Consider the following 21,467-nt stretch of genomic DNA (forward strand, 5'->3'; position numbering starts at 1 on the left):
TGTATGTACACCCATGTACGTGTCGAACCCCCCTGTGTATGTACACCCGTGTACGTGTCGAACCCCCCGTGTATGTACACCCGTGTACGTTCGAGTCATACCCCCACCCGTGTATGTACACCCGTGTACATGTCGAACCCCCCTGTGTATGTACACCCATGTACGTGTCGAACCCCCGTGTATGTACACCCATGTACGTTCGAGTCGTACCCCCACCCGTGTATGTACACCCGTGTACGTGTCGAACCCCCCTGTGTATGTACACCCGTGTACGTGTCGAACCCCCCGTGTATGTACACCCGTGTACGTGTCGAACCCCCCGTGTATGTACACCCGTGTACGTTCGAGTCATACCCTCACCCATGTATGTACACCCGTGTACGTGTCGAACCCCCTGTGTATGTACACCCGTGTACGTGTCGAACCCCCCGTGTATGTACACCCGTGTACTTTCGAGTCGTACCCCCACCCGTGTATGTACACCCGTGTACGTGTCGAACCCCCTGTGTATGTACACCCGTGTACGTGTCGAGCCCCCCGTGTATGTACACCCGTGTACGTTCGAGTCGTACCCCCACCCATGTATGTACACCCGTGTACGTGTCGAACCCCCCTGTGTATGTACACCCGTGTACGTGTCGAACCCCCGTGTATGTACACCCGTGTACGTTCGAGTCGTACCCCCACCCGTGTATGTACACCCGTGTATGTGTCGAACCCCCTGTGTATGTACACCCGTGTACGTGTCGAACCCCCGTGTATGTACACCTGTGTATGTTCGAGTCGTACCCCCACCCGTGTATGTACACCCGTGTACGTGTCGAACCCTCCTGTGTATGTTCACCCGTGTACGTGTCGAACCCCCGTGTATGTACACCCGTGTACATTCGAGTCGTACCCCCACCCGTGTATGTACACTCGTGTACGTGTCGAACCCCCCTGTGTATGTACACCCGTGTACGTGTCGAACCCCCGTGTATGTACACCCGTGTACGTTTGAGTCGTACCCCCACCCATGTATGTACACCCGTGTACGTGTCGAACCCCCCTGTGTATGTACACTCGTGTACGTGTCGAACCCCCCGTGTATGTACACCTGTGCACGTTCGAGTAGTACCCCCACCCGTGTATGTACACCCGTGTACGTGTCGAACCCCCCTGTGTATGTACACCCGTGTACGTGTCGAACCCCCGTGTATGTACACCCGTGTACGTTCGAGTCGTACCCCCACCCGTGTATGTACACCCATGTACGTGTCGAACCCCCCGTGTATGTACACCCGTGTACGTTCGAGTCATACCCCCACCCGTGTATGTACACCCGTGTACATGTCGAACCCCCCTGTGTATGTACACCCGTGTAAGTGTCGAACCCCCCATGTATGTACACCCGTGTACATTTGAGTCGTACCCCCACCCGTGTATGTACACCCGTGTACGTGTCAAACCCCCCTGTGTATGTACACCCATGTACGTGTCGAACCCCCCGTGTATGTACACCCGTGTACGTTCGAGTCATACCCCCACCCGTGTATGTACACCCGTGTACGTGTCGAACCCCCCTGTGTATGTACACCCGTGTACGTGTCGAACCCCCCGTGTATGTACACCCGTGTACGTTTGAGTCATACCCCCACCCGTGTATGTACACCCGTGTACGTGTCGAACCCCCCTGTGTATGTACACCCGTGTACGTGTCGAACCCCCATGTATGTACACCCGTGTACTTTCGAGTCGTACCCCCACCTGTGTATGTACACCCGTGTACGTGTCGAACCCCCCTGTGTATGTACACCCGTGTACGTGTCGAACCCCCGTGTATGTACACCCGTGTACGTTCGAGTCGTAGCCCCACCCGTGTATGTACACCCGTGTACGTGTCGAACCCCCCTGTGTATGTACACCCATGTACGTGTCAAACCCCCGGTGTATGTACACCCGTGTACGTTCGAGTCGTACCCCCACACGTGTATGTACACCCGTGTACGTGTCGAACCCCCTGTGTATGTACACCCGTGTACGTTTGAGTCGTACCCCCACCCGTGTATGTACACCCGTGTACGTGCCGAACCCCCCTGTGTATGTACACCCATGTACGTGTCGAACCCCCCCGTGTATGTACACCCGTGTACGTTCGAGTCATACCCCCACCCGTGTATGTACACCCGTGTACGTGTCAAACCCCCCTGTGTATGTACACCCATGTACGTGTTGAACCCCCCGTGTATGTACACCCGTGTACGTTCGAGTCGTACCCCCACCCGTGTATGTACACCCGTGTACGTGTCGAACCCCCCCGTGTATGTACACCCGTGTACTTTCGAGTCGTACCCCCACCCGTGTATGTACACCCGTGTACGTGTCGAACCCCCCTGTGTATGTACACCCGTGTACGTGTCGAACCCCCGTGTATGTACACCCGTGTACGTTCGAGTCGTACCCCCACCCGTGTATGTACACCCGTGTACGTGTCGAACCCCCCTGTGTATGTACACCCGTGTACGTGTCGAACCCCCCGTGTATGTACACCCGTGTACGTTCGAGTCGTACCCCCACCCATGTATGTACACCCGTGTACGTGTCGAACCCCCCTGTGTATGTACACCCGTGTACGTGTCGAACCCCCGTGTATGTACACCCGTGTACGTTCGAGTCGTACCCCGACCCGTGTATGTACACCCGTGTACGTGTCGAACCCCCCTGTGTATGTACACCCGTGTACGTGTCGAACCCCCCCACTGGGGGTACGCACCGTACATACACGGGTGGGGGTACGACTCGAACGTACACGGGTGTACATACACGGGGGGTTCACGGGTGTACATACACGGGGGGGGTTCGACACGTACTCACGGGGGCTGGGGGGGTGGTTCGGCGCGTATGTGGGCACATGTCTCCATGGTTGCAATGGGAGTTCGGTGCGGACGGTGTTTTTTGCATACGGTTGTGACATCGGACGCACGGGATGGATCGTACTTGCGCGGTTGGACTTCACTTTTCACGTTTGTACGGTAAATCGTCCGGGGAAGTGTCGGACACATTTTCCGACCCGAGGACGTGTGGGGAATTATTCCCAATGCGACACGTATGGAGTTTTTCCCATGCGAATCGTACTTGGCAGTTTGTACTGCACTTGTACGATTCGTACGGTAAAAAGACCGGATACGAGTCGTACGGGGAATTTTTTTACAGGATCGTAATCGGCACCTTGGTGTTTAGTTCGAATTTATGGGGAAGTTTGTTTCTTATTTGGTGGTGGCTAATTAAGGTTCATGTTTAAATGTAACATATATTTGAAGGTACTATGGTTATTTTAAATGTATGTAAATTAATGTTATATTTTGTAGATAAAGTTTTATGCAAATATGTTCAGTTATCAGTTTTAGAATATTTTTGTTTGTTTAATTCCATAAAATCATAGTATATTTATTTAAGTTGCTAATTTAGTATATTTAGTTTTAAATATAATTTGGAATATTCTATTTTGTGTTTATGTGGTTATGGGAATATTTTAAATCTTTTATTTGGGTGTGGTTAATTTTCGTGTTTGTAATGGTAATTATTAGTTTAATTGACTTCATTTTTGTTAATTCACTTAAATAATATTTTTGTAGGCCATATCGTTGTTTTCAATATTTTTGTCATTTTGTGTCTATTTCATTCTTTAAAGATATTAGGTTATATTTTATTTTTGTGTTTAATATTTGGTATTTTAGATTTTTTTAACGGCGGTATTTTTTACATCTACATGTGTGTATTCCTTGTTTGTGTACAGGGTGACGATATTTTGGTAAAGTACATTCTTTTGACAACACTGTGGTTAGTCGATGTTTTGGTGGCTGATATTGTGTCATATAACCATTAACAAACTTTATTGCCGTATTTTCTAAACTTGTAGCAAGGAGACACAACAGAGATCTTACGGTACACAAATATTGTGAGCAATACTACAAAACAACTTCCAGCTGTAATATTTCTAGAAAAATTCAAATACATGGGTCCTTATACATCCTCAAGACTTGCAGTTTAATCAGCAGAAACTCCTGAAGATTAATATCTACATCACATCTTCTAACATAACCAAATTGTCTGAGATCTATAGGCACTAAAGTTTGATTTTAGATAATGTTCAGATGTTATCAGAAATCGGGGTCTCTAGTTGGCAAGGGCTTGCACCTTTGTCCAAATAGGGACCCTTCTTCCTAGTCAGGATAAGGTAGCTTGGCACGAGTAGTCAGGCTTATCTTAGAGGTAGTGTGTAAAGCATTTGCACATAACCAACAGTAATACAGTGTAAGCACTACAGAAGGACACCACACCAGTTTAGACAATATATCCAATATTTTTATATAAAAGACCAAAAATGATAAAAAAATCCACAGTACAGTACTTAAAAATATACAGTTATCAAAATACTCTTTAAAAACAGTTCCTTGATGTCGAAAGCTCCGTCCGGGGCTATCAGGACGTCGGGAGCAAACAAATCCAAACAGTTCTGGCTGACCGCAGCGTCGCGGGCCAGCTAAGGTGTCGGTAAGACCCGCAAACAGTACCTTTTAGAAATGCAGGGTGCTGGCGAACTCTCGTTGAGTTTCTGAAAACACGGCGAATGCAGGCGTCGGTTCCGGAGGTCAGTGTAGGAGTCGTTGGGGCCCTCGAAGTCACACGTGTTGCAGATCGATCTCCTCTCTGTTGGCAGGCGTCGGGTGCTGCAGTGCAAAGTGCAGCGGTGCGGCATGCAGTGCCCTCAGGTCGCGGTGCGTGCAGCGGCTCGGTGGTGGCGTCAGATGGCGTCGTCGGTGAGACCAGGGTCACGGTGCGCAATGAAGACGGTGCTCGTCACGGTGCTAGCAGGTCACGGTGTGAGCAGCGTCGTCGTCGTTGTGGAGCGCTGTCGTCGGCTGATGAACTGGAGTCGATGGCGCTGGCGTCGATAGACCAAGGCTGCGGTGCGGGATGAGGGCAGTGCGTCGTGTCACTTTACGAGCGGTGCCCTTGAGCCACGGTGCAAGCAGCAGCATCGAACGGGGATACCAAGGCATTGTCGTGAAGCGAGGCGGTGCAGAGTGCGGTGCCCACGGGTCGCGGTGTGAGCTGCGGCTCAGTGGCAGCGTCAGCAGGCATCGTCAGTGAGACCAGGGTCACGGTGCGGCATTGCGGCAGAGGCCTCTGTGGTGCCAAGGCATCGTCGTTAAGCGAGGTGGTACATAGTGCGGTGCCCAAAGGTCGCGGTGCGAGCAGCGGCTCGGTGGTGGCATCAGCAGGTGTCGTCGGTGAGACCAGGGTCGCAGTGCGGCATTGTGGCAGTGCCCTCTGTGGTACTGTCAGGACACGCAGTCAGCAGCACCGTCGTAGACGTCGTCGAGTTTCTTTTCCTCTGTTGCAGCACAAAACACACAGTCCCCAGTGCTGCGGGCAGAAGAGCTTGAAGTCTTTGTTGTTCCTGAGACTTCGTGAACAGGGGGCAAGCTTTACCTCAAGCCCTTGGAGAAACTCAAAAAGCAGATTGCAGAAAGTTCAGTCCAGTCCTTTCACTGCCCAAAACAGAAGCAGCCACTGCAGGCCAACACAGCAAAGCACAAAGCAAAGTGGTTGGTCCTCCTCACAGCTTCTCCAGATCTTCTTCTTGGCAGTCTTCTTGATCCAAAAGAGTTCTAAAGTTCAGGGGTCTGGGCCCAAGTATTTGTATCCAAAAATCCTTTGATCCTCTAGGCAGAGGGTGTCTGTGCCCAGCCAGAACCAGTTCTGCCTTCTCTGGTGTGATTTCCTGGCAGGAGGTGGAGACAGCATTGTCAGAGGCAGACCAGGCCCTTTGAGGTGCAAGGAAATCTCCTCCCTCTTCCCCCATCGCACCCCAGGTCTATTCAGCCCTTTCCTGACCTACCTAGACTATCGGGAGCCACTCCTGCTTCCTAGTCATCTGTCGTCCAAAACCCAGGCAATCCACATTCCAGCAGAGGTACACGGGATGACTGAGCAAGAAAATACCTACTTTTCTAAAAGTGGTATTTTCAAACACAGTTCAGGCATGCTAAATTTTATTTTCCTACCTAGTTCCCAGGGCCTGTCATGTTTATAAGATGTTATAAACATACTTCTCATTCTGTCCTATGGGGAACAGGTAGCCTTACAATAGTCAAAAACGAAATGGGCTGTAATTTACTATCAGGACATGCCACACACACCAGGCCATGTCCTACCTTTCACATACATGGCACCCTGCCCACAGAGGTACCTTGGGCCTACCTTAGGGGTGCCTGACATGTAAGAAAAGGGAAGGTTAGGGACTGGCCAGTGTGTGCACGGGCCAAGTCGACATGACAGTTACAAACTGCGCTCAGACTCAGCAATGGCAGGTCTGAGTTACCATTTTAGGGCTACTAGCATGGCATGCACAATCAGTGCTGCGGGCCCACCAGTAACATTTGATTTACAGGCCCTAGCACACGCAGTGCCCTTTACTAGGGACTAACAAGTAAATCAAATATCCAATTATGGAAACTCCAATTTACCACAGGAGCACGTGCACTTTACCACTGATCAGCAGTGAGAAAAGTGCACAGAAACACTACGCCAGTCAAAACCGGGACGGCAGAAAGCAAAAACTCAGGGGAAACACGCCAAAAGATGCCATGTGATTCTAGTTATTTTGCATCATAGACTGTGTCCACATACCACCATAAAGAGATACAAAAGTTAGACCTGCAATGAAGAGATCTCCATTTTGACCAACGTCTAAGGAGGTATTGTTGTCTTCTTTATTTATTAGGTCCCTACTCATGAACTGCATGCTCTTAGGATTGGACCACTATACCTATCCTCAGTGTGTTTACTGTCTAGTTAGAACTACATTTTTAATAACTGGTTCGTAATGGTTAACTTTCTTAGAAATGCTACCTCAAATGGGTCAAGCTGTTTGACTGATTATTTCATACCTAATAAAGAATATGCATGGAGTATGAAAGTTATAGGGGTAACAAGAATAGTGAACACCAAACTCGGTCGCTGGAGAATCAAACATTGTAAGATGTAGGTCAAAATCCAAATACTACCATCTAATAGACATGTAAGAGAAAGGTACCTGGTTATCTTATAAGAGACAAACCATAGGAGGGTAAATCCTAATTCCCAAGTACTGACAGATGCTGTCAGCTCTCAACACACAATCCTGACAGAAAAAGATGGCACCCAGAAAAGGTTGGTTTAATGGATAATATAAAAAGCAAAACAACATCCTCAGTGTAGTTACAAATGAATACCTCAACTGAGAAACACTTCTTAGGGATGAAAAGTAAATCACAAAAGGTAAGAAACATCAAATCCAATGGGAAGCATAGGATGAATATTTGGGGTTATCAGCCTCGAAAGATGTTAGGTGGGCCTGTTGTATCTGGATCTTTGTAGAGGTGTAGTACAACTTATTCATCACATTTAATGATCTTCCTACCCAACGGGGGCAGCACTTTTCAAGATTGCAAATAGAGGATTACTCTCCAGCAGCTGTTGACCAAACCAATAGGCCCCTATTGATATTGGATTTGAATTATTATGCAATATTCCAAAGTTAATCATTGTGAGATAATATAACAGAAGAAAAAACCCAGGGCACAAATTTGAGCTACATAAAATTAATTTGCTAAAAACCATTGCAAATTAAAACATTGGTGTAGCGCATAGGAAAATGACAGCATTGAGCTTAGAATAAACCTATGGGGCTCATTACGAAGTTGGCAGGAATCTCTTCCGCCCGACACCGCAGCGGTCATGGGTCTGACCGACACCCGGTCAGCGCTCCCAACTGGCCCACTAGGATGCGACCAAACACTATTAAAAAAAAAATACTAAACAAAAAAAAAAAAAATCCTATATTTTACTGTGGGAGCATGCATTACGGCTGTAAACTGGCCGTAATGCATGCTCCCATAGTGAAATTGGAGGTGCAGTTCATCCCTGCACTTCGTGACAGGCACCACAAGGTCCCTACCACAAGGTGCAGGGATCAACAGGGGGTACAATAGGTGGCCCCTTGGCCTCCAAACGGAAGCTGTGCACCAGAGGTGGCCCAGCTGGGGTCCCCCAAAGACGCTTTCCGGCATGGTTTCCATGTCGGACAGACCGGCTTAGAAACCATGTCAGAAAGCATCATCGCAATCTCAAGGGCGGAAAGCCCGTCGGCAAGCCAGGTTGGAGTTTGCGTAGTCGTGATGCATGCGAAACTCCGCGGAGCAGTAAAATAAATCTGCAACGGTATGCGGAGTTACGCAAGCACGCGGAGTTGCTTGTTCCGCATGCTCGCGAGACGTTTCTGATGTTCGGCAACGCGGATTGCTTGTTCGGTAGGAAATATCATGCGAACTTCATCACGTGGTCTCCAATGGGTGCGGCCATTTTGCTTTTCAACTCATTGTATGGTTCTGGGGCCTGTTTTTCAACCCTATGCAATCTTTTCAATCCTTTGTTTCTTACACTTTTTTCAGATTTTTTTATTTATTATCTATCCCTCTCTCTCCCTAAGTATATATTTTGCATTTTATTTCTACTTTTACTGCGTTTTTTGTACTGTTTTTCTATCACTTGCTTTTTATTCATTTTTATTTCCCTACTTCTTCTCCAGACTTTATTTTTTACTTCTACATTTTCTTTTCTGCCCCCCGCCCTCCCAGAACCATGGCTAAGGCTAAGGGTAAGCCTAAGGCCAAGGGTAGTGCGACCAAGAGTTGCCTTCCTTGCACAAGATGAGGCCCGGAAGGGGAGCAGGCCCGGGCCCTGGTCTCTGAGGTGGAGGTGGCCGCCCTTGTTTTTTTTGTACAGCGCCACCTCCCCTCAACCTTGGCAGCAGGAAGCAGGCCTGGATCCGGCTATGGGATCCAGGAGCGTCACCGCTGAAGGGTGAGGGTGCGCCAGGCCATGTTTCGCTGCTCTGAGGTCCAGCGCACCCACAACCAGCTGACTCACCGGTGGTCCGACATCCTGGACCGGGAGCAGGACCTGCTGGACCTGTTAGGTGTTGAGGTCATGGGGCTTGGTGAGTAGCTAATTATGTTACTATTGTGTGTTCTGTTCTGTGTTATTGCAAAAAAGAATTTTTTCCCAAATAGCAAGAATGCTGCTGCTGCTTACATGCAGGTAAGTTATGTTTAAAAATCTTATATTACATGATTGTTATTCTCCTAGACAGGTGCTCGGCACTACTTTGCGCTCGCTTGGACTGATTATGTAAGAGAGGTTAGAGAACCTAAATTAGGTAATGCTAGAGAGAATCCTTTCCTTTGTCCTGTCACTAAGATAGTGGTGGTAGGTAGGTAGTTATTATAGTTAGTTACTTAGTATTAGTTAGTACATTTTTAGCGGTCCGCGTGATGCGTCCTCTGTCACGTGCTGCTGACTCCAGTCCTTAGTAGAACCTTTTTTAGTTTGTTACTGAGTAAGTAATATAGCAACTCATCAGCACATCAGCAGCAACCAACCAACAATTTGGTGTATGCAATATGCATGCGCCCATTTATGCATTTTTGAGTACTGAAATAAATGGAAATGCAGACCTAGTGAAAAATTGGCTTGTCAAAGGGGATTGATTAATTGATGATTGCGAATGAGATCGGAACTTAGAAAAAGCAAATATAATTTTTGGCAATTCATTCCAATGTCTTTGGAATAGGGGGGGCTAGGTGGTACTTAGGTTTAGGATTCTGGAATCGGAATGGAACACTGGATTAATAAATAAAATAGCTAGACGGTCCGCAATCACGATACTACTAGTTGATCAGATTAGTTAGGTCAATTTTATTACAATTGTCGTTTACTGTCCAAAAATGTTTTTAGAGCGTTTTAAAAAATATTTTATTTGTTTCACACCAATCAATTTTTGTCTTTTTATTATATCTTACATGATCAGTATCCAGGGGCAAGAATACAACGGGGTCTGAGTTGGGAGCTGGAGATGCCTCCCAGGGTCATGATCTCTCCTCAGAGGGCTCTGCTGCTGGCCCCAGTAAGTCCTCCTGTTGTTAATATTATTAATTATATTTCCCTAACTTTTACTGCACCTTATTTTTTACAACTATTAGTTCCGTTCCCTAATTCTATTTTTTTACCGATCTATCTGTTTCTAAATTCTTGTTATCCCTGCTTTATCTACCTACTTAGTTATTAGATTTCTAGTGTCTGTTTTTTTACATCAATCTAACTGCCTCTGACTCTGTACTACTATTAGTCTGTCTGTAGCTTGCCCAGTTGGCCACTCTTTTTCTTTAAAAAAAGTTTAAAAACTCAGATTCACCAATAGTCTAGCCACTTAGTCCAGTCCTTTGGGTTCTCCTTTTCGTGAGAGTCTTTCAAAAATTGCCACCAACAAAATGCCCAACCAAATATTTTACTATTTTTAGTAGGATAGGACATACTACTGTCTACTCTTCTCTAGACTAGTACCTGATTTGTACTAGTGATGTGTGTGGTGTATGTATGTATTGTATTTTCAATCTTGCTAGAGAAAACAAATAAATAGGGGGAGGTGTATAGGGCATCTAAAAATGTGTAAAGTTTTTCTAGGCGTACCGACCACCAGTGCTGGGGCCAGCGGTGGGGCAGGCAATGCCAGCCAGTAGGGAGCAGATGCAGCAGCTGCTACAGGGGTGGGTGAGCCAGCAGCAGTGGTGGGCCGTGGTAAGTTATATTCCTTGGTTATTGACAATACACACTTGCTGCAAGGGTGTACACTGAACTGTTGAGAGAGACTAAGTTGTTGTGAACTACGGTTGAAGAAGACACCCTTTACTTAGCATTAGCAATAGCATTAGAAGCAGGAGTTGAGTAACTAATGGCCTCTTCTATCTGACTCCAACTGGGAAAGTTTTATGAAGAAGACTAAGAGTCAGACGACCTTGATGGATGGGTTGAACGAAAAGGGAAAGAAGGATGAAAGGAGGAAGGACGGGTGACATGTAGTATATGACTGACAGAGAAGGATGCTTGGGATGCATATGTGGCTCATAGGAATCGGATGCATGGGTGGTTGAAGGATGGATGAAAGGTGAAAGAAAGGATGCTTGCCTGGGAGGGTGGGTGAAACTGTAAGGGCGATAGGAATCCTCCGGGGGTTTGATGGGTCAAACTCAAAGGCAAGCAAGGAAGGATACATGGGTGGTGTTTTAAAAAAAAAAATGTTTGTTGTTGGTGAAAGGTTTGTTGAGAGATTAAGAAGAATGATAGCCATGTTTACTTTGAATGGATGGATGCCTGGATGGTATTCAATCATAGCATAGGTGGAGACTGTCACTTGATGAACACAATCTAAAAGAAAAATAAACTGTGCCAGAGTAGCAAAGCCACGGGTGAAGAATAGAATAAGATTAGAATAAAAAAAATATAATGCTAGAAGAGCAATGCAATGATAAATGGAAAAATAGCTGAGAAGAGAAACAAGGACTGTTTTTTTCCCAAGGTTTTTGATTCAAGGTTTTATTTCAGAATACTGCCTTGACTTACAGTAGTTTGCAAGCAAAGCATATATATTTTATATGTATGTACCCATACCCACCCATTATCAATCGCCTCCCTCCGACTCGGAGGCCCACTCCCTACCTATGTATTTTTCTGTCAAGAATTCCTGTCATGCGAGGGGAGGAAAACGGTAACCAGCGAAAACGGACTGCATCTCCCAGGATGCTTAGCGGTTGAGAGGTTATGTAAACAGGAGAGCTGTTACATAACTCAAGGAAAACACGCCCTTATGTAAACAGGAGAGCTGTTACATAACTCAAGGAAAACACACCCTATAAAGGGAGGAACCGGGAGGTACAACGCTGTCGGATATTGTGTTTACACCGACGTACCTGCTTAGTGAAGAGCAGTGTTCCGGAGTGGTGCTCCAGTAAGGCAAGAACGGAGGTAGGTCGAGTCGTTACTCCCTGGGCCGTGTCTTGCCCCATCGTCATTGCGGATACACCCTGTCTTTCATGTATCATTGCTCAAACCAGCACCCTCCAAGCCGTCTGGGACACCTAGGCCGGTATGCGTGGAGTCGGAGGTGGAGTATGAAGTGTCGGGCATACGGGCGTCCAAATGGCGCAGGGGGAAGCTGTGGTACCTGGTTGCGTGGAAAGGCTATGGCCCGGAGGAGCAGTCATGGGAACCGGCTGAAGGGGTTCATGCTCCGCGCTTGGTCTCCTTGTTCCATCGGCGTTTTCCTGCCAGCGCTGGACCCGTGGGGAGCCGCTGAGAGGGAGGATGTACTGTCAAGAATTCCTGTCATGCGAGGGGAGGAAAACGGTAACCAGCGAAAACGGACTGCATCTCCCAGGATGCTTAGCGGTTGAGAGGTTATGTAAACAGGAGAGCTGTTACATAACTCAAGGAAAACACTCCCTTATGTAAACAGGAGAGCTGTTACATAACTCAAGGAAAACACGCCCTATAAAGGGAGGAACCGGGAGGTACAACGCTGTCGGATATTGTGTTTACACCGACGTACCTGCTTAGTGAAGAGCAGTGTTCCGGAGTGGTGCTCCAGTAAGGCAAGAACGGAGGTAGGTCGAGTCGTTACTCCCTGGGCCGTGTCTTGCCCCATCGTCACCTGTGAAGGACCCGGAAGCTCTACCGGATAACCATTGAGCTTCGCTTTTTGACTCGGCTGAGTCAAAGCGCAGTGGCGCTTTTGCTGGTTGGAGTCGTAACTCCCAGCCCGACCAGAGATACAGGGACTGCCAGCTGTAACGCACACCAGGAGGTGTTTGCCGCGTTACAGACTCGGAAGTCCACAGGATCGATCGAGCGGCTGCTCTCGGTTCAGTCTTCTTTGCTTGTGATTGGGGTATCGGTGACGCATCACCAGGAGGTGACTCCGCGTCCCGGTGCAGTCTGAGGAAGAGGTTGAGCGGCTGCTCCCTTCAGGTAGAGACCCCGGCTGGGTGTTTCCCTGACTCCTCGATTCTCCCCAACACTCTTCGTGCCCCTCGCAGCCTACCGATTGGCATTGTAGGCCATTTCATTTCTGCCCTCTGTTGGCATACGCCGGGATCGGCGTATATGCAAGGACGGTTAGGACCATCCGTGCTGTGGGCTGGTAACGTACTTAGCCTGGAGGATTCCAGTGACTATAACCTTTGTTTATTCCTTGTATTATTTTTGCCTTCATTAAAATAACTAAACCTTCACAAGTGGTTGCGTTCTCATTATCGTGTCTGTTAAACGATCCTGAGACGTTCAGGGCGTTACATTTTCATCCATGCCAGCCTGCCATGGGTGGCCTATCCGCTGCATGGTTTATTACACAATCAATCAATAAATTCAATAGTACATCACGTCGTCCCATATATAATCAATGATCATTCGGATCAGATATCATCTCACTGCCTTGTTGTAGTAGTAGTCAGGGCGAAAGTGAAATTGAGAAGTTGCCATTGATGTAACAGAGTATTGCCATAATAGAAAAATAAGATAATTGTGCAGTTGCAGACTACAGCTGACCCATCTGCAGACAATAGTAAATAACAATAATGTGAGTCTGCGACACTAGTATGTCTGTCTAGGGCGCAAGCTGACTGAGCTGGCATGCCTACAAGATTAATTTAGCTAAACAAGAGAGAGAGAAGAAGACTTGTCTACTTATAGTGCCTAGTAGTAATGCCTGAAACTCCCACAAATGTTAGAGGCAGAGGAAGTGGGAGGATACTACAAATGTTATGTACTGTGCTTGCGAGTGCTACTGTGCCACTATCATTTTACGTGTATAATTAATTTTGTGTTACTTTTTTGCTAAGAGTATTGGTTACAATTGTCATTTTTCTTTCTTGATATAGCTACTCCTTCCCAACCGAAGCCACTACCAAACAGGAAGGAGTTAGCAGCCATGGCCCGGCAACGGAAGCTGGAGGCCATCCATACAGAATATCAGCAGCTGGTGGATTTGACGGAGAAGGAGGCAGCAGCAGCTGCAGCCTCCTCCAATGCCCCGGGCCCCAGCCAGGCCCCCCCAGTGCCTCCAATGGTACAATGCTATGGTCTGGGAGCCGCTCACCGCACTTCTTCTCTGAACACTGTTGCCCACCCCTGTGCATGCAACTGTAAGGCATTTAAGCGCCGCTTGCTCCTCCGGATGGAGTGCCTAGAGGAGCTGATGAAGGCCCTGGAGAGTAACCGGCAATCCCCCACTAGAACTCCGTCACCTTGCCCCTTTTTTAATCATTTTTGTGATGGGCGGGAATTGGGCATTGGGGAAAAGTTGGGGTTTATCTATGGACAATGGAATGGACATTGGACTCTTATGGACAGTGGTTGGGGTTAGGGAGAGGGGTGGGTCAGGTGTTTTAGGTTATTTTCATTAGTTTATATGTTAGGGGAATAAATTAATTATAGTTTACATATGATGTAAATGTTTTGTGGGGGGTGACTCTTACTTTACACGGTTTCCTTTGCTGCTGCAGGGCAGCAGCCAGATTTTGATTGAAATAATCTGCCGATAGTGTAACACACCAACACATAGATGGGGTACTCTCACTTGTGACTTGTCCTACTAGTACTGTCAGTCTCTCCTCTTAGTCTATGCAGTCTGCAACTAAAGCCCCTATGGACTGGGAAGGGTGTGGGTGTGTGAATTAATGAATTCATTTCCATAATATTAAGTATGCCTCCCCCAAACTTCTTCTCTTACCTGTGAATGATGTTAGGTGAAGCGATGGCTGCTTGGTGATGGTTTGGTTTCCTAAGGTGCCATGGTGGTGGTAGTAGTAGTAGTAGACACTGACACTCAGTAGCATTTGCAGAAAAAGAAAATGAGACAGTCAGTTACCTGAGGGAGACTTGGGAATGAGTAGTAGAAGTACAATACACAAGAAGACTGCCAAACAACAAACCATGATGATAATAAGCAATGCTAAAGTAAAATAAACCAGAATGCCTGGAGGGCTAGCCTAGTACAAGTTACAAACTGAAGTCGACTCTAACTATGATGATGAAGCGGACAAGCACCTTTGTAACCTTCAGTGCTGGAACTAGGATGATGATTGATGACTCGATGCCGGCAACCAATTGATGAATTCTTTATGTTCCTCTGGAAAAGAAATTCAAATATCGAATACTGTGCATGGGTGGGCAATCTAATATTGCCAGTGTGGGCTAAAGTGAAGTATATATATACTTAGAGCAGAAGAACATCTTTGCCCGGCCTTGAGTTAGTGTTGCTTTTACCACATCCGCCCCAGTAAGTGTGTGATCAATATAGGTATAAATTTAATTTAGTCACACCTCAATATAAATCACACAGCCCTGGGTAAGAGGGTTAGGGCTGGATGAATGGTTGGGAAGGGGGGTTTGGGGAAAGGTTAGACAAAGACAAACACTACACATGAACAAAACACAATCTTGGCAGCCGACCATCATAAATCTGTCAAGAGAGAAAAAGAAATTGCATGCATGATGATGATGATGATGACTTGATGAGTTGTAATCGACTAGTAGTACAGGGCAGCAGTATATTATTAATTATTATTAATATGCAATTGCCTTGCCTGTCTGCCCCCAGAGAGACCCAAGTTACATACATTTTATGTTCTGTTGAACCGGGCTCCCTTTTAAAGCTAGAAAAGAAAATTAAAAAATATCTGTAGGAGTCAAATCTTTCTTTCTTTATAATCTTTATTTCGACCGTTTTAGATCATAAAAGATATACAACAATAAAAACATTTAAAATAGAGTTAACATTCGAATAAAAAGCACATGACATTTTGAGAAGGAGCATAAATAACAACATGGTGCAAAATACAATTCATTCAATAATTCTATTATCCCCAGCCTCAACCTGCTTTATATGTCTTGCTCGAATGTGCCACATTGCTCTTAAAAATTTAGCTACCGCAAACACAACCGGGGGCGAAAGATCTGTTTTTAACACTCTGTATGCATGTAGATAATGCCTAAGACCCAGGTTCTTAAGAAGGGGAACAAGCCAATAATTTCTGGGTCTACGATATGCTTTACAGAAAAAGATCATATGTAGGTCATCCTCCCGGGTTTGGGTGCATAGTGAGCATTGCTCTGATGAGGGGGGATTGGACCACTGCTTCGTAAATGACCCAAGTGGGAGTGAGCTATGTCTCCACTGAAGGAACAATTTTCTGGTGAAGACCGGGCTGATATTGTCAAGAACACTCTCTTGGTGGTACACATCTTTCATTTTAACAAATAAGTTAGTAGGAGACCCCTCCTTTGTAGCCCCTATAAGTTTTGATAATTTAAATTCATAAAATTCCTTTGCCAGGAGTTTCCTAGGGATCCTACAGCACGCACTCCCTGGGTTTAGCCAAAGCTCCGGCCGTCCCAGATTCTCACATGTCTTTTTCACATAGGATAACCATGGGATAAGAGCGGCTTTTGGCAGAGTTAAAATCTCTTGTAGTTCAGACCTATATGTTGCAAGTTCTGGCCTAGCCCACAATCGACGCCAGAAAGTCAGCGGTTTGAGTGCCAGCTCTTCACTAATTGGTCTCAATCCCAGGTCCAGCCTCAACGGCAAAAGAGGTGTACTTGTTGGAAGGGCTGCCAGCTGCCTAATAAAATTGTTTTCAGTGACTAGTAAGTTCTGTGTAGAGGTGTGGCCCCACAGTTCCCCGCCGTATACTACTGCCCCACGCGCTTGTATTTTATATATTTGTAGGGCTGGGGTCAAAGGTTTAAAGGACGAAGTATTCCTCAACCTACAGATACCTCCAGTTAATTGAACAAGTCTCAAATTGGCCTTGTTACGATGGGTGTCCCAGGACATTGTTTGATTAATGGTGACCCCCAAATACTCAAATGTACATACTCTCTTCAACTTCTGAGTGCCTATGATGGGATTAGGCCGGGTGGAATTTGGGGGATTGAGAATCATGTATTTCGTCTTCATTGCGTTGATCTCTAGACCCCGCTCAGTACAAAAGGTCGAGAATCCATCTAAAATTCGTTGAATTCCCATGGGGGACTTAGACAGCAGCAGGGTGTCATCCGTAAACATAATAGCGGGCACCCTGCTGCCATTGAGTTTTGGTGCATCGGAGTCGGCCACCCTCAGCAGGTGGTCGATAACCCCTTTGACAAAGAGGCAAAACAGGGTCGGAGCGAGGACACAGACCTGTCTTACCCCCCTGTCAACCGGAAATCTATCCGTAAGTACCGCATTCCTACCGCACCTCACACGTGCAAAATTTCCCATGTGCAGTCTTATCAAAATGGAAAGGATATCATGCGGTATGGCCAGGTCTGCCAAGACGGACCAGAGTCTTGCTCTTCGGACTAAGTCGAAGGCAGCAGGCAGGTCCACGAAAACCGTGTACAAGCTGCCACCCTCGATTATTGCGGTCTTCCAGTAAATAAGGTTCAAGCGGAACACCTGGTCCGTAGTCGAAACCCCGTTCCTAAAACCTGCCTGATAGGGGCTAAGGATGGAAAAGTCATCAATCCAAGTTTGGAGGCGATCAAGAATCCGCCTACCAAGCAACTTCTGGGAGACATCTATAAGGCTAATGGGCCTGTAGTTGGCTGGGAGCAGAGGTGACCCCTTTTTAAAGACCGGCACAATCTCTGCGCCCAGCCAAGTACTAGGCACCTCCATGCCCCCCAGAATAGCATTAAACATAGACAATAGATATGGTGCCCAAACATCTGGTTCCTGTTTAAAGAGATCCCCGGGGAGGCCATCCAAACCCGGAGCCTTGCCAAGCGGTAAGGCAGAAATTGCTGCTCTAATTTCAGTCACCGTAAAATGGTCTCCAGAATGACATGGTGTTACAGTGGGTGGTAATTCACCGGGGACCCCAGCCTCCACCCTATAAAGGGACCAGAAATGCTCCTTCCAAGCTTCAGCTGAGATGTTAGGTTCTATAGCCGATGGAAGATCTTCTGAGCCAGTATTTACAATTCTCCAGAATTTGCGGGAGTCCCTATTGGCTAACGATTTAGTAAGGTCCTCCCACTTCTCCTGATCCCACTCAATCTTAGCGTTAAAGATCAATCGCTTATACTCCCTCCTCCTAGAGTCAAATATAAGCAAACATAATAAACAACAATATTTACAAATGGTAGTGGTGGTCTAACTGGTAGCACATCACTCTTTGTGTGCATTCCAAATGGACATTACAATGTTGGTTCCCCTCAAGGTTAAATACCTACACCCCACTACCTAAGGTGTCAATCCACTGTGGTCCTAAAAGAACCCAGATTCGTCAGTTTATTAATTGCAACACAAAATATGTCATCTACTGCATATGTTGTATCTGCGGCCTAATCTATATAGGTAGCACTATACCACCGTTGAAGGAGAAAATCCAAGAACACATGAGGGCCATCCGTAACAATGATTCGAGTTACCCTTTAGCTGTGCACTACAATACCAACCATCCCAACAGAACTATTATAGGTCTAAGTTTCTATGGCATCGCAGAAGTACGGATTGATGCTAGAGGGGGAGACAGGACACTAACTTTAAGTTAAGAAGAAGCGCAACGGATTATCCGCCTTCGCGTGGTAGAAAGAGGTATCAACATTGATAAAGAATTATATATCTTTCTTAATGATTAGATGAAATTTATGAGATCATGCCATTGTCCTTACTCACATACTTTAAACTTTATCTATGTCACAGTCTGGGGGTATACTCATCAATGTGTGTGTTTTTTACCAATTGTGGCCTATAATGAGAAACTATTCCTTTTCTGACTTTTTCGTACCTTTCTTTATATATATAGTACCAAAAAATAAGGGTTCTTTTTCTTCTTTGTTAAGAACATGTATTGGAATACAATACGTATTAGAAGTTGATTGTAAATGGACTCAAGTACAGGAAATTGAATATATATGACCTTTATGTTTGTTTAACTAAAGGAAATCTTCTCCCTTTATATGACTTTATTCCATTGAAGGATTATGTAGTCATAATTGCAGGACGTAGTTGCTTTTTTCTATATTGTAACAAAATCGTAAATTATATGATACTTTGTGATGATAGAGGCTGCATTCAAGTTCGACAAAAAATGTATACTTTCTCCCTCTACTTTGTTACATGTCAATATTGTAACAGGAACTGTATGATATCACAAAAAATATCTACTCACAAATAGCCACCAGAACTCTTTCTTTCAATTTTACTAACGCTCAATTTTACTAACGCTCGTTTTTCATTTCATAAACGTATTAGCATGACTTATTCATTATGACTTCCATTCTCCCCTAAACAATTCTTTAATCAAATAAAAATACAATCAGAATTAGGGTCGGGATACGGAACACAATACAGAGATAAGAAAAAACACCATTCAGTAATGGCCACCGTTCTATCAATAGAGAATGGTGACTATTGATCGGTTGCCCATCCTTCACTTTCTAGAATCAGCGTGCTGATACCCTTTATGTCGGAAATACGTCATACGTAATTGATGCGGTAAAGTTTAAAATAGGGGTCTAAAAACTTTGTAATTCGTCAATGACCTACCCGGTGCAGACAACGGAATTCGCACGGACAGATTAGTGCAAAACGATGGACAGCCCTAATGAGACATTGGTTACATGGTTTTTAAAATGAGTAATCTCTAAGGTCCTCTCGAGTGTGCCATTCCTTTAGCATTTGAAGTAACGATATACGATGGATGGCTTCTTATATAATCGAATCTGGATTACAAATAGTTAGTTTCCTAAGCCTTGTCCCGCTTGATTTAAAATAGGAGAACTGTGTATTAGAGACATGATTTACGATCGTTTGTGGAGAAAGCTGAAACGTCAAATATAGCCTTGATCGGTTGACTTAACATTAATACGGTTCTCTCTTTTACCTTCTAGGGGCATATCATAGCCCTACGCCTTCGTCTATTAATATGTAAGTCATTACTTTTCAGAACTTCGACAAAACCTAAAAATTATGGCTACAATTTATACAAATATTTTTTTACCGTTTTGTCTCCTTTTCAAAGGTATCGCACAGGAATTTTTGTTGTCATATGATGTGATAAGACGCAAGTTATTCTAGCTTCTGATAAAGTTTGTTTTATACATTACGCATATTCTATACTAAACTATAAAAACTTTTTGTGAAAGTAGGAATCTCCAGCTTTCCGATTTTGTGATCCGTTTTAAAAAAAAATAAAGGACATTGATAACCTATTGTTATTGGGGTGATTGCAAAGAGCTCCTCACATTGTTTTACAATGTCTTCATTTCACTGTAGGGTCCTGAGAATTTGAAATAAATACATTGGCAGAAATTAGTTCCACTGCCATATGATGGGATCCTTACCTTGGAGTCATGAATTTATATTCTCTCCTTTTTAACTTGTGAGGATTTGTTTTTGCACAACCCATAAGGCAGATTATACTTTATTCCTTTCCTTTTGCAGAAGACAATTATTGGATCCACTAAAAGTGTGTGGCGTCACTACCGTTCCGGGCAAGAGATACAAAATAACCAAATAGGTATATATGTCATCTCAATGTACTTTCTATGAATTTCACAAGAGGTAGATAGAACCATATTATTTTTTCTTGGAATACGATTTCTTTATAAAAATGTGTGTGTTTGGTTAACTTTGTCAGTTTACTGGTCATCTTTGAACTGGAAGACCTTGAACATCTACGGATTACTTCTGAGTTTTATTCAATACTCATTTAAGGTAGAGACGTTCATACTATACATAGATCCACTACTTATTGTTTTTATCACTTGAAAACTTTTTATTTTGGTTATTTGAGCACAGCATGAATAATTCAAATCACTATTTGGTTGTTTTGGGTCTGCTCTCTATAATCAAGTATGAAACAAAATATTCTTTGCTTCATCACCACAACACTATAGTTAGGAACTATGGCTAACATCTCATATATATCTTTTAATCTCTCACTGTTTTTAATACTCCTATTTTCCTGTTTCCCTTTTGTTACTTTTATAATATCTTATATTTCGTTATGGCATTATTTGCAGCCTTGAAAAAGTTACTCTGTAACGAAACACGTGTCCGCTGCCGGTCCAATGCTTTACAGAAGGATTACTGAAATGTGCCTTCCTTCTATAAAATATTGAAATTCTTTGGTTTCAAACACATTGTTAAACTTGCATGTTCCACATCTTTATTAAATTGAACAGCAAGTCAAAAACTGTCTATTTGTTTATCGAAATTGATTTGTGTAATAACAAGAGAACTATTTATGAATCAATATTAAACTGATTAGAGTGCCGAGGTTTACTTTTATGTTTGATAATAAACAACAACACACAGTCGCAATGACTGAAGAGAAAAAAATGAATCAAATGAAATGATGATACTATAACTGTGGTCAAATTGGGAGTTGCATCTCGGCATTCCTCTTGGTCCTTCCATGGATACTCCGTCTGTCAATCTTTGGTGCCTGACTGGTGGATGCAGTTTGGTAAGGTAAGTGTGAGTTGTTTTTCCCAGTATAGCACAGGGTAAAGGCTGGCCTGTAAGTGTAGCTGGAAAAACAAAAAGGATT

Source organism: Triturus cristatus, chromosome 10 (genome assembly GCF_964204655.1).
Source record: "Triturus cristatus chromosome 10, aTriCri1.1, whole genome shotgun sequence".
In the NCBI taxonomy this organism is placed as follows: domain Eukaryota; kingdom Metazoa; phylum Chordata; class Amphibia; order Caudata; family Salamandridae; genus Triturus; species Triturus cristatus.